The following is a 15,314-nucleotide window of genomic DNA, read 5'->3' as shown; positions in this document are numbered from 1 at the left end:
GGTCCTCTACCAGAGGCCTGGGAGCTTGAGGGTTCTGCGCAGTATCTTGGCTGTGCCTAGAACTGCACATTTCTGGACTGAGATGTCTGATGTTGTTCCTGGGATCTGTTTGAGCCACTGCTCCATATATATATATATACATATATATGTATAAGATATGTTTTTTCCTGCCGATACTGATTCCGATCACCCATGAGGGCCGATCACCGATACCGATCACATAATTTTTTTAAAATTAAAAGCACTACCATGAATTCACCTTAATTTAGACAAAATGTGTTTTTAATTACTTTTACCAAGAAAAAAACCCGGCATTGTGCAAATTGTACTACTGTCGGTAATACTATCTTTAACAGACTGAAAACATATGAAGGCTCTGAAGAGGCTAAAAAATGCTAAGAGTCAAAATAAAACCTCTCAACATTGCCAAAAAATTCAAGTATAAAACTTAACATTCAAAGGCAAATACAGGATCCATTACAATAACAATCCTGAGTTACTGAATGAAAACTTCCTGATAGCACTGCGGCTAGCTGATTACTGCTAGTTCTGATTGGCTGTTTCTGACTGAGTGGAGTATTTATGCAGAAAAGGGAGGAGGCAGAGGAGATAGATTATTTTTTCAGAGATTATCTGTCTCATGTTAGGACAGCAAAAGTTTTAAAACGTATGTAAAATTAATTTTTTTAAGTTAGATGCTGCAGCTTTAAGCAGAGGTTCGGTGTGAGAGTCACTACCAGGTGGAGCAGAAGCGGTGCTCCGTCTGTGAAATATTACTACCTGTAGCGTGGAGCAGCGGTTCAATAGCGAGAGCAGAAGCAGCATCTTACATCGCAGCTCGAAGACTTAAATAATTTTGCGGGTTATTTGTTTAGCTTTCTGATCGTCATGCTAATCCGGGTGAGTGTTTGTAGCTGTGCGCTGCTTTACCTGCTGTCTGATCCTCCATGTGTCTTTTTTACTGCAGTGAGCCTCGATATAGACAAACTCCTCAAATATGGTATTGTTTTTATGCCATATTAGATTTGTCGTGTTGATGCATTTTGACGCGCTTCACCCCACGTGCTTCAATTTTCCGCCGCAACATACAAACTTCCCCAGTCACTCAGTGTGTTATAGTTCCACATCGCTTAGGATTTGTTGCTGCGCGTTTGCGCAGTGTGAAGGAAAGAGGAGACCAGCTGCACAGGCAGGCTGCGAAATGAGATGCAGGTGATCGGTTTATGTGATCGGCAACAAGAGACCGTGATCGGCGATCACCGATCATACACTTTTTCACGGAAATCGGCTGATTATGATCGGTGGCCGATTGATCGGCACACCTCTAAAATATATATAATTGGCGTCAACGGTGGAAAATCACCCTACAAACCACTTGCAACAACTTCAAACCACTTGCACAAGTGTCCATCAAATGTGGCATATACCAAGGAGACGCTCTGTCCCCACTGCTGTTCTGCATAGGCCTGAAGCCCTTCAGCCAAATCATCAACAAGACTGGCTATGGATACCGACTCAAGAATGGGGCCACAATCAGTCACCTCCTCTACATGGTTGACATCAAGAGTGTGCGAGACATCGACTCACTGATCCACACCACCAGGATCTGACATTGGGATATCAATCGGACTAAAGAAGTGTGGTCGGATGGTTACAAAGAGAGGGAAGGTCATCCACACAGAAGGGGTCTCACTCCCAGAAGGAACAATAGCAGACATTGAGGACTGTTACAAGTTTGGGAATACCACAAGTAGGCCTGTCACGATAAACGATAAATCAATTAAACGCACGATAAATTAAACCTATCGACCTCATTTTAATTATCGGCTTTATCGTCTCTTCCTGCCTTTTTTCTTTCTGTTGATGACACTGATTGAAAAAAGGCTCAGCTCCGGTGCTCTCCATTGACCCTCCCTTCCTCATTTTCTTAGTGTAATGTCCAGCGCACACGATACGAGTTGTCAGCTGATTGTCGGCCCATAATTTCAAAACTTGAGAGACCACACATTAGCCGACAGAAATCCTAGGTACACGAAGTACGTTCATGTGTTGTCCAGCCACATGGGCAGGATATAATGGCTACAAGTCCAGTTGACTAATTTTAATATCAGGCAATCAATGCTTTACTAGAATCTACCTGTGACGCATGTTGCTAGAGTCAGCGTAAAGTTCTGACTGAATGAAAATCATTATAACCTATTTATGTCACGTTAACGAAGAACAGCTGAAAACTTACCGGGTTTTTCAACTGCGGTAGCAATTTGGCTCCAACTCCTCTCCTTGTGATTTCTGTATTCTTTGCACAAAATGTTGAATAAATATTAATGTTGTTTCTACTTATCATCTCCAATGTCCGCTGGACTTCGGGTTGCGTCGTGTCAACTGTTTGGGATTCCTCTCCGTAATTTCCCCTCAGGAAGCGCAGAGGAGAATCCACGCTTTCTGATTGGCTACTTGTCACATTCAGCGTTAAGCTCCCAGTCGGGGAAAACCAATGATTTTGATTGGAGCGCCACGACGATCTACCGTTACCCACCATGCACTACAGGATGATCGGTTATGAAATCACCAGCGACAATCTTAGATCGGCCAACAATCTAAGATTCGTAAGGGGAAAATAGGGGCAAGAAATCGTGTAGTATGAACTACTGCATTAGGTAGTCGGATGTGCCCATCTTCTCTATCTAAATCTAGGGATTATTGAAGGACAATATAGTATACAGACTTCATAATCTGCACTCTTTTGGTTGAATGCAGTATTTATTTCCACTTTGACTTTATCTTGTTTAGTTTTTATTCAAGTACGTTTTTTGTTAATGGAGACTGTTTTATTTATTTCGTTTATCAGTTCCAGTGTTATGTGTATCTATCTATGGCAGGAAATCACATGCATTATTAGTCATTTCCATTAAATCAGTGTCAAGAGGTCTTGAAACAATATTTATTGCAATAATTTTTTAGACAATTAATCGTCCAGCAAAATTTGTTGTTGTGACAGGCCTAACCACAAGCGAATGGCAACCTCAATGAGGTCACAAGGAAAGGAGCCACAGCCAAATACCTCCAACAAATAAGGCAAGTCTTGAGAAGCCAGCTCAATGGCAAGAACAAGATCCGTGCGATAAACACCTGTGCCTTACTAGTAATCAGATACCCTGCAGGACTAATTAGCTGGCCAAAGGAGGAGATAAACACCACAGATGTTAAGACTCGGAAACTTGGATGGAGGGTTCCACCCCAAATCCAGCACCATCCAGAGACTGTACACTCTGTAAGGAAGGAGGCAGAGGACTAGTGAGTGTGAGAGCCACTGTCCAGGATGAAACATCCAAGATCCATAAATACATCAAGGACAAAGCCTTAACAGACGATGTGCTCAGTGAATGTCTCAGACAATGGGGAACAGAGGACGAGGTGCTGGAGGTACCATCATGGGAGGACAAGCAGGGGTGAAAGTAAGGGGGTACAGCAGGGTACTGCATACCCCTAAAATATTTAGTGGGGGTACGCAGTACCTGCAAGAGAGGGGAGCGGCTGTCTGCTGTAAAAAAATCATTGGGTTTACTGTGCAGCTGTGAGTGCRCCCACTAATYAGCCRTGACTGATTAGTTTTTCAAGAACAATCTAAAACACGACTTAATCAGTTAATAAATAACATTTTTCCCATTTCATATTGTTTCTGAACTGTTTGTGCTTTGCTAGAGCAGCAGTGCAATATGTCGATCGCGGAAGGTTTTGAGTCGATCTAGGCATTAGGGGACGAACTGAACGCCGCCAGGGCGCTGAGACCAGCACGTCCTCCTCTGGCTCCTTATCAAAAACTTTCGTAACTTTATTAAAGAACAACAAAACCAACTAAACGTGTTAAAATTAATGACCCAACAACAATAATAATCTCAGTGATTATTGTTTCAACAAGGTGTTCGCAAATCTGTGCGTTTCGGTTCCATTAATAGCAGAGCAGGAGTTTAAAATTAACTAATCAACAACCGCTGTGTTCAGGGAGGCTTATTAATGGTCGCAAAATAAATATCAAGTCTGCAAACCTAATATCGTAACGGACTGAATGTTATGTTTTTGACGTAACCTCTGGTTGGCAGGAGGTTGCCATGGCAACGGGTGTGCTTAAATGACAGAGAGAGACGGAGAGTAAAAAGGTGCGAGTGGTTTTGAGTTGATCACCTGTTCGGGTTGTTTTACCTTTCTCTTGGAACCAGTTTAAAAGCTAAAATGAATGGTTATATGCCAGACATGGAAAACTGGGATGCACTCCATGCCATGATGTTCAGAATTTAGGTCTCATGGCATCTCATGGTGTCAACATTGCAGCCAGTGGGCTGAAGGAAATGCAGCTTTATTTTGTAGCAATTCAAGAGCTACCCAGCTTATAACATATATATATATATATAATTTATATGTTTTTTTTGTCATAGTATCCCAAGAATTTAAAACTACTTTCACCCCTGAGGACAAGCCCCTACATGAGATGTACCACCGACAAATTACTGAAGTGGCTGATATCAGGAAATCCTACCAATGGCTAGAAAAAGCTGGACTCAAGGACAGCACAGAGGCACTCATCCTGGCTGCACAGGAACAGGCCCTAAACACCAGAGCAAWAGAGGCTCAGATCTACCACACCAGACSAGACCCAAGGTRTAGKTTGTGCAAGGAGGCCCCTGAGACAGTCCAGCACATAACAGCAAAGGTGGTGGAGAATGACTGAGCTAAGATCCTGTAGGACTTCCAGATCCAGACAGACAAAATGGTAATGGCGAACCAACCGGACATTGTGGTTTCGTGGTGGTGGATAAACAAAAGAGGAAAGCGGTTGTGGTGGATGTAGCAATACCAAGTGATTGCAACATCAGGAAAAAGGAGCACAAGGAACTGGAGAAATACCAGGGCCTCAGAGAGGAACTGGAAAAGGCCTGGAAGGTGAAGACAACAGTGGTTCCTGTGGTCATCAGGGCAGTCACCCCCAAACTGGAGCAGTGGCTCAAACAGATCCCAGGAACAACATCAGACATCTCAGTCCAGAAATGTGCAGTTCTAGGCACAGCCAAGACACTGTGCCGAACTCTCAAGCTCCCAGGCCTCTGGTAGAGACCCAAGCTAAGCTCAGAGGATGAGAGAGACCACCCGTGGAGGGTGAGAAGGGAATTATATATATATATATATAATTTTTTTGTGTGTGTGTGCGTGTGTGTGCGTGTGTGTGTGGGTGTGTACATACGTGTTGGTCAAAATGGACCAGTCAACTGGCTCCTCTGATTATGACCAGGCAGCAGAAAAACTTAAGAAAAGCACAGTCTGGAGACCCAGTACTTGAGAAGAAAGGTGTGATCTGTGCCAGGGGCATGGTATAGGAGGGAAAAGTGATGACAATTCTAAAGACCCTGACCAACAGGGGCCCTTCCACAATTTATTTATTGTTCGTAGAAATAAAAAAAAATTGGGGCCTTGTCAATTACAAAATTAATCATATTGTATTTTCGAAGATTGTTTTTAGCAATAAAAATTTTATGTTCCCACTCCCAGATCAAAAACACACATCCATATTTGCCCTGAAACCAGTTCTGTATGAAATGGTTCCTTCCTGCATTGGAGCACTTGAGAGTGACGCTGTTCAGCAGTAGACAGTAGGAAACAAAAACAACTGTGGCAGTTACTATGCTGCTAAGAAAAGTTAGAAAATCAGGTTTTCAAAAAAATAGAGAGAGGGAGAGAGAGAAAAAGGCAAACGTGTCAATTTATAACCCAGTTTTTCTCCAAGACAGGTGAGTAGACTGTGTGAGATTATCAACCATTTAGCACAGTTAGCATAGCTACAAACTCCTTTTCACTAGAATTTAATGAATTAAGGAAAAAAATTACCAACATATTCATATACAGGTCCTTCTCAAAAAATTGGCATATTGTGATAAAGTTCATTATTTTCCACAATGTAATGATAAAAATTAAACTGTCATATATTTTAGATTAATTGCACACCAACTGAAATATTTCCGGTCTTTTATTGTTTTAATACTGRTGATTTTGGCATRCAGCTCATGAAAACCCAAAATTCCTATCTCAAAAAATTTGCATATTTCATCCGACCAATAAAAGAAAAGTGTTTTAATACCAAAAAAGTTAACCTTCAAATAATTATGTTCAGTTATGCACTAAATACTTGGTCGGGAATCCTTTTGCAGAAATGACTGCTTCAATACGGCGTGGCATTGAGGCAATCAGCCTGTGGCACTGCTGAGGTGTTATGGAGGCCCAGGATGCTTCGATAGCGGCCATAAGCTCATCGAGAGTGTTGGGTCTTGCGTCTCTCAACTTTCTCTTCACAATATCCCACAGATTCTCTATGGGGTTCAGGTCAGGAAAGTTGGCAGGAAAATTGAGCACAATAATACCATGGTCAGTAAACCATTTACCAGTGGTTTTGGCACTGTGAGCAGGTCATGCTGAAAAATGAAATCTTCATCTCCATAAAGCTTTTCAGCAGATGGAAGCATGAAGGGCTCCAAAACCTCCTGATAGCTGCTGCATTGACCTGCCCTTGATAAAACACAGTGGACCAACACCAGCAGCTGACATGGCTCCCCAGACCATCACTGACTGTGGGTACTTGACACTGGACTTCTGGCATTTTGCCATTTCCTTCTCTCCAGTCTTCCTCCAGACTCTGGCACCTTGATTTCCGAATGACATGCAAAATTTGCTTTCATCCAAAAAAAGTACTTTGGACCACTGAGCAACAGTCCAGTGCTGCTACTCTGTAGCCCAGGTCAGGCGCTTCTGCCGCTGTTTCTGGTTCAACAGTGGCTTGACCTGGGGAATGTGGCAACTGTAGCCCATTTCCTGCACACGCCTGTGCACGGTGGCTCTGGATGTTTCTACTCCAGACTCAGTCCACTGCTTCCACAGGTCCCCCAAGGTCTGGAATAGGCCCTTCTCCACAATTTTCCTCAGGGTCCGGTCACCTCTTCTCGTTGTGCAGCGTTTTCTGCCACACTTTTTCCTTCCCACAGACTTCCCACTGAGGTACCTTGATGCAGCACTCTGGGAACAGCCTATTCGTTCAGAAATTTCTTTCTGTGTGTTACCCTCTTGCTTGAGGGTGTCAATGATGGCCTTCTGGACAGCAGTCAGGTCGGCAGTCTTACCCATGATTGCGGTTTTGAGTAATGAACCAGGCTGGGAGTTTTTAAAAGCCTCAGGAATCTTTTGATTCAGATGATTAGGCTAATTGCTCTTTCAGAGAACATTTTCATGATATGCAAATTTTTTGAGATAGGAATTTTGGGTTTTTATGAGCTGTATGCCAAAATTATCAGTATTAAAACAACATCCATCCACACAAACACACCCCTGCAGTTTTTGTTTCATACGTTTTATATTGAAAGTCACTGATTTGGAAAATTTTCTTTAGCCTGATTTTGTTATTTTTTGTCACTTATATAAATTATTTGTACCTGTCAAGTCTCCTGTTTTGGCCAGGAAACTACCATATTTTACCCCTCTTTCCCACAGTCTCTCTTATTAGCATGTTCCTATTAATTTCCAGTATAATAATATTATAATTATAATAAGAATTTATATGCCTCTCCAAACTGAATAAAGTCACTAGCCTCACGAGAATTGCCACCTGCATTTGCCTGGGCGGCAGTTGTCGTGAGGTTAATGCCGACAGCCAGTTCCGTTTATCTGTGCTACCCATAAATCCGTCCTACCTTATGGTAATGCGGATGTGCACATCGGACGTCACATACTGCTTACTCAGGAGATTTCTTATAAATACGTCCTACCTGTGGAAGTATCGTTTCATGTATTTTATTTCATCAAAAATTATGGTAAGTTTTTAAAATTTATTTTATACCTGGATTTCATGAAGCTGCTGTATTACTTCATGTTCTTCTTAGTTTACATAACAGGCAGCTTGCAAATATATTCATAAATGGTTTTAGTTTGCCGTCTGCAAAGTTGTTACATGAATTTTTGGTTAAAACATGTTTCTTTTTCATTTAGTGGGGTAGAGAATCTGAGCTGCACAGTGGCGCAGATGGTAGCAAGAAAGTCCTGGGTTCAATTCTTGGCCTAAGGTCTTTCTGCATGGAGTTTGCGTGTTCTCCCTGTGCACGTGTGGATTCTCTCTGGGTACTTAAGCTTTTTCCCACAGTCATAAAGAGATATCCTTAATTCTCTAAATTCTACGTAGGAGTGTGTGTGTGTGGATGCATAATTGTTTGTCCCGTCTAGTTCTGTTTTGCCCTGCCATGGTGTACCCCCCCGGTCGTAGGTTTTCACACCCAGGAAAAGCACTGGGTGTGAGAACCTAGTGCTTTTCCTACTCAAGTAAAATAATTGATACTTTATGAAAAATTTCTCAAGTAAAAGTAAAAAGTAGCAAAAATACTCCTAAAAATAATTTTTTTCTAAAAAGTTACTCAAATAAATGTCAATGAGTAAATGCAACTATTTTCTACCCAACTCTGCATAATTGTATAAAATTATATCATAATGAAACAGTTTTTTCAAATCACCTCCAATCTGGGCAGTTCTTGGAGGTTATGTTTTATCAAAGAAGAAGTTACAGAAAGTTAAAGAAAAAGGATCTACAAGCCTTTTTCTCAGCGTGAAGCAGAGAAAAAGAAGTCGGCTCTCTGTAGAAAAAATTGCTTATTGCTCCAGCACATTCAGAGGAAACCGTAGAGAAGTTGGTAGGCCTTCTGGAAAGTTGATTCAGCTGGGAATCAACTTTCCCAGAGCAGTGTTTTGGCAGTGGACATTTGTATGGGTGTGTGCATGTGTGTACGTCTGTTTATAATAACTCTATTAAAGGGCTGTTGCTCAGCTTTTGCAGCATATCAGTTATTTTGGGTATCATCCAATCTGTGTTTGCATAATGTAAATGTTGTTGCCTTTGTCTTCACCATAGTGGCTCATGTGTGTGTGTGTGTGCGTGCGTGTGTGTGTATGTGTGAGAGAGAGTAATTCAGACTGAAGTCAGCAGCTGCCCTATACTTCCTGTATAGTGCAGTAGGGCTTCTTGCTCTGACCTTCCCGTTTTCCCATCTCACTGTTTTAGCAGTGAGCATTAGTTAGTGATTCTGCCCAGTCCAGCCAACTGCTGGTTGGGCAGGCCTCCCCAGCTGGAAACCCCCATTCAGTACTCACTGCACGCATTCATCTATCCACACTTTCTATTAAATTCCCCCTTTTTCGTCTACTCTTCCTTTTTTCAAAATGTTCTCCTCTTGTCATGCAGGAGGTTATTCTACTTTTCTCCAACCCCTTCCAGCTTCCCTTTGAACAAGACTGGGAAAGTACAACTGAGATACTTTATTCTTCCATGATTGGACTTGATAACACAGGTCTGCTGTAAGTCTTTACATTCAGCTTTGGTTTTGGAAGAACCAGCCTGGACAACATGCCTGTTGGTATTTCAGCTTCCCAAGCTGCAATTTCTCTTGAATATTTTAGAAATGCTTTACAAGAATAGTCTGCTAATAGGTGGATTTTCCACAAATATTTGGAGTTACATTCTACAGACAAATCAGCAATTAGGTGAATCAGCATGTACTGAACCATTAATAGAAAGTACAGATGGGGGTCCACTGTACTTTCAAATTATTGTATCTGCCAAGCTGTGTTGAAAGCAGTCTTGTGTTCTTTACAAAAATGTTAAAAGATGGGGTAACAATGTGGTGGGCGGTGCAGGCCATGTACAAGATGATATGTGCTAAAGTGACAGATGGGGTCAACGAGGCGGGGGGGGGGGGGTTACATTAGGGATAAACTCTGAGCCCATTCTTCTGATGGGCACGTTGACAAATAAGCCTGGGCAGAAGCACAGATAGAACATTGTGATCTGTTGTGAGCACAGGAAGCCTGCAGAGGGGCAGATTTAATCTGGAGGGGAAATAAATGTGTAATCTTGATCAAGCAAGGAAGGTCGACTAGGGAAAAAATCATATAAAGAGTGAAATAAAAATGTGAAATTCACAGTTTTGTTACAGTTTTTCTATTTATCAAACATCTAGCATAGGGGTAGGTATACCATAGTGTTTGTCATTTACTATGATAAATTTTTATCATGATAAGATAAATGTATTGTCACAATAAATTCCACTTCTCAGGTTATCTTTCTCTGAGTCTGATGTGAGAATGTGTTGGTGATGTGAACCTGTAAGAAAGACAAATAAAGCAAAACCTGAAGGGAGTACCTTCCACTGGCAATTCTATTTTGCAGATTACTTTCCCTCTTAATGTACGGGCAAGAAGAATGTGAATTTTCCTTCTATGTTGGCATTTGTATTTGGAACTGATAAAAGACAGACTCTGTTGCTCTTAGCTCCACAGATATGGCTGGAATGTGTGCTGTGCCTGTGTGTGAATACACTCCCATGGCTTCTCCCCCAGTTGTGGTTGTTCATGTTCAATTGGATCTTGTCCTTTCATTTGTCTCTTTTTTGTGTTTTCATCTCTCCCTGGTTCTATCTTGCAGATATTTCTCTTTAATGAATGATGGCTACATGCATGACCTCACATCTGACTAATAAGTGTGTGTGAGATGTGGCAGTGGGTACTTAAGAGTGGAGCAGCAGATGCTTTAAAAGGATCCAGGACTAGTTGAACATGTTGGCCTAAATATGTTGAAATTTTACTATTAACTAAAAAATAGCTGTTTGTGATACGGCAAAACTAATAAATACTTCAAAAATGTACATCTTTTGTTATATTTTTCACCCATGGAGGTCGCCATTGTTTCACTGATAGGTCGATGACACGTTTTAGTCCATTCTGTACTGGAGACTACAGAGTAAACACAGGAAGGCTAACTTTTCCTGAGCAGTTGTTTATCATTGTTTATCATTGGGTGGTGTAATTTTAGATAATGGCACACTGTCACTATCGGCTGTGATTAAAAAAAATTTAATTGAGGCGAATCTGGATAATTTCCCACATGAAAGAAAGGAGAGCACAGTGTGAGAGCTGGAGTGGAACACAACAAAGGACCTAATCTGCTGTGGACATTTCTCCACAACACTTTGAGCCATTTATACCAGCAGAACTAATGAACAGGTGATCATTACCTTAACGAGCTAAAAATAAATGCCGTGCTGCTCCTGAGACAGGCAGAGCCGGTGTACTGTCTATCTGTGCTACCCGTAAATCCGTCCTACCTTGTGGTAATGCCCATGCGCAAATCGATGCTATGTCACATCGACATATGTCAAATCTCTGCTGAGATTTATAAGAAATCTCAGCAGATTTCTTATAAATACGTCCTACCTGTGGAAGTTTCGTTTCATGCGTTTTATTTCATCGAAGATTACGGAAAGCTTTATTTTATTCCTGGCTTTCATTAAGCTGCTGTACATGTCTTTCTTTGGTGGTTAATCAGGACAAAATATGTTGTTTTTGGGCTATTTTGTCCCTATATTTTAAAATATTTTAGTTTCATTACACTCTTTTTTTATTCTTAAGCTTTGCTGAAAAGATGTTGGTAGTGATATTTTGTGGGATTGGAATTGTGTAATAGCCGTGTAATATTAGTGTATATTCAGTGGTGGGAAGTAACGAAGTACAATTTTCGTGTATCTGTACTTTACTTAAGTAGATTTAATAATGGATACTTTCTACGTTTTGTAATGTTTGTACTTTTGTACATAAAGGAGGTCAAGTCTTTTAAAGTAATGTGTTTTATTAACTTACAGCTGCAGTCATTGTTACACTGTTTTTTACGTCTCTCTTTCTATCTCCCTTCCTCATGTTCCCACTCCCAACGATCCTCTTGCATCACCACCTAGTGGTGCGGCATATCATTACACTTTTACTCCACTACATTTTACAGTATCTGTACTTTTTACTTCACTACATTTCTACAAAACTGTCGCGTTACATCGAAGTCGCGTTGCGCTTTTTGTCCCTTAAAATGTGACGTTCAGGGACTTAAGGTGGCGCCGTAAAATCCAAGCAGTAACGTCACTTACGTGTCTGTTGTCACCCATCGCCTCCACCTTTACTCGCACGCGGAGCTCCAAGACATGCACAGTGGTTTCCTCTGAGTGGGAGATGATGTCTGTCTAATCGTCAGTAATATAATAGCTGCACAAATCAAAAGATATGGCGACATGTAAAATCAGCAGCACTTCGCTTTCACAGATGGTGGGGACTTGGTCCAACTTTTAGCGTCACTTGGAAGGAAAGCTTAAAGAAAGGTAAGCTAAGTGGACGTGAGCAAAGCTAGCGGTACTGACTGAGACACATGTTGCATCTGCGATGAAAAAAAGTTGTCACTCATGCGCTGAATTATTGTGTGGAGGTGTTGACTGAGGTGTTGCATATATGGGACAACGCTGTGACCAAAGTCTGCAATATAGTAATATGACATTCAGGAACGATCCGATTCTTCTGGACGGATCTTTACTAAGGTTGATAAGACTGAAGCCTCACTGCGTGGGTACACACTGCAGTTATTTTATTTCATATATATATTTAATTGCCGAATAAATTAAACAAGAACATAACACAGAGCATGCTCATTCCTCTTTGTTTTCGTCACCTGTCATGGTGGCAGACGTTGCAGCAGGAGGGAGGATGAGAACAGTCACATGCTCCTTCTGCTTGGTTACTTCTTGCTTATTGCGCCTTGGACAGTGTTCATAGTTGAGCCTTGTTTACCGTTAATTGCTATATTTAATGGTGCAGACAGTTCTGGTTTCTGACATTGGCAATATGGGCAACCGCTCAGGACATTTTTTTTTTTTTTAGGAATCGCAGGAGACCTCTGTGGATTGTGGCACAGAGATGAAAGCAAAACAGAATGAAGAGTTTGAATTGATACTGGTTACATTTATTTCAGCCCTAGGTATTTAATATCTAGGTGTTTTTATGGGAATGTGGATCCTTCAGATCAATTTGAGAAGCAATTTTGATACGTGCACTTAATTTTATTGTGTTAAAAATAACACAATAAAATTGTGGGGTGCCGAGATTTGGTCTTGGGTTCGGTGGTCTGGTCTAGACTACAACTCTGCTACGTGGCTCTTTGGTTCCATGTCATCCCCTGCCAGATGGATTTCTTTCAAAATAAATGCCACTAATGGCAAAAAAGTGAAGTTCATGCTGTGTTAGGACAGGAGACAAGATGTTTCCATCTCTGAAATTATGATGCATAGAATCACATATCTAAGTCTAAACTATGTTAGAGTAAACACAACATGCTTTATCTGTGGCATTGTTCATTAAAATGGCACATTTCTGATGTACTAAAATTAAATAAGATTGGTACAGCATCATTTTTTTTGTCAAAAAGCATAAAAAGTAAAAAAAAAAAGGCAGTTACTAGAGTTTACACTCTAGCAACTGACTACAGTTACAGAATTCCACCATGTATTTCAATGGCGCAAAAAATTTGCACAAAAAGGCAATTATTTCAAAAAGTACAATAGTGAATTTTAGGAAAAGACATAGCACAAATCTCCAGAAGAAGCAGAACATTTTGATATATGAATTAGCACAATTAGTTGAAGTTAGTAGAAGTAGTTAACGACCGAAAAATCTGAGCAGGATCTCAATAAGTGAGAATGCGGTAATGCATTCTCACTGATAAATAAATAAATAAATAAAGAGGCGTTCTATTGGGTGTAGAACAATAGGTGCCTGCCATGCAATGCATGGAGGCAGTACTGACTTGCTTCGCAAGTCAGTACTGCTCTCCTTATGCATTGCTATGGCATGCCCCTAATAATAAACAGACATTCTATTGGGTGTAGAACAATAGGTGCCTGCCATGCAATGCATGGAGGCAGTGACTGACTTGCTTCTCTCCTTATGCATTGCTATGGCATGCCCCTAATTATGTTCAATTGACATAGTGTTTCTCTACGAGAAAAGCACTATGTTAAATTGTATAAAAACAATCTAGGGTTAGATTGGGGTTAGGGTTAACCCTAACTCCATCACTAATCTCAAATTGAGTGGTAGAGATGGCTTAATCTTCAAATGCTTTATGAAAGTACTGGTTTAAAGATGCATTTTGTCTAGAATTGAGCTCGGTAGCCCAACTAAACCTGCTCTGGTGGGAAAAGATTGATTTGCCTGATGGTGTCTCAGGCCTCTGTGGTTTATTTAATCATTTCATAAGCTTACAGAGAAAAGGCATAAAGAGAATGTAAGTTAAGTTGTGTCCATCTAACTATTTTAGGTAAAATAGAGGTTTCCCCCTTTTGGTTTGTAAATGCATCCAAATGCCAAGTTAATGTTGTACATTTCATTAATATTATTTCACTAATTTGGGACCCTGTGTTTTAAAAAAGAAGTTATGTTCAAATCTGAAGCATTTCAACTAAATGACACCAACAGCAAGTTTTGCTACCAAACCTTAGTCTGCTTCTTTTTTCACCTGTTAACTGTTGAACATAGACATGCTTAAATAACACTAGGTCTATATAAGCAATTATGACAAAATTTTAAGTCCTTAAAGAGTACCTAAAGCTGAACAACTTATTTCTCCTGACAATTTCTTGAAACCACTTCTTGTTCGTCCAACATTTTAATATGCTTCATTACTGACTTATCATCAGCTGATGGATATAGAACATGTCCTGAAGAATCCACTAAATTAGATGCTGTTTTGTTTATAAAATCATGCCTTTATGATTTTTGAATACATGCATGTCATTAAACAAAATCATACCTGAACACCGCATTAAAAAAATCACTTTGACAAGCACTGACATTTTATTTTACTTATTTCATTTTAATAAAGACATTGACAGACAAAGTGAACTGCATTCAATTGACCAATGATAAGAAATTGTTCTACCAGTACACACTTTGTGCATTCTTTGGATTAAGAAATAAGTCAGAGCTGCACATATTAATAAAAAAAGAAAATAAAAGTAGAAGATCCAAAAAGATGTCTTCGTTATGTTAATTACTACAGAATCACTGAGACTGCTTAACGTAGTATTGTAGCCATTTTTTAACTGCTCAACATAAGCAGAAGTGTTGTTATTCCACTTGAAGTAAAATAGTAACAAACGATTATTATTATTACATAGAAAATACACTAGATTTGCAGAAACATAAGTGAAAAAGAAACACACTCAATGACATGCCTGTGGAAATAATTACAGCTCTAGTAAGCCCTTTTAGAAAGTACAAAGGCACAAACAAATTAACTATTTAAAAAAAGACTATTTAATGTGACAGCTCTGTCTTTACCCGTCCGTCCTGTTATGCACACTCGGAGGCCGGYTGGTTGGTTTTTAGGTGATTTATTGCAATCTGTAATCAGTGGTTGATAAAAC

General features: G+C 40.3%; 1 protein-coding gene across 1 annotated transcript in view; it reads left to right on the top strand.

Moving 5' to 3' along the window:
* LOC103464061 (cadherin-2-like) overlaps nt 1-15,314 on the top strand; it is a 154,792-nt gene that overhangs the window by 18,040 nt on the left and 121,438 nt on the right. The window lies entirely within an intron of this gene.

This window comes from Poecilia reticulata, linkage group LG4, assembly GCF_000633615.1.
Source record: "Poecilia reticulata strain Guanapo linkage group LG4, Guppy_female_1.0+MT, whole genome shotgun sequence".
In the NCBI taxonomy this organism is placed as follows: Eukaryota; Metazoa; Chordata; class Actinopteri; order Cyprinodontiformes; family Poeciliidae; genus Poecilia; species Poecilia reticulata.
The sequence above is the reverse complement of the archived record's forward strand: the minus strand, read 5'-3'. Positions and strand labels throughout refer to the sequence as shown.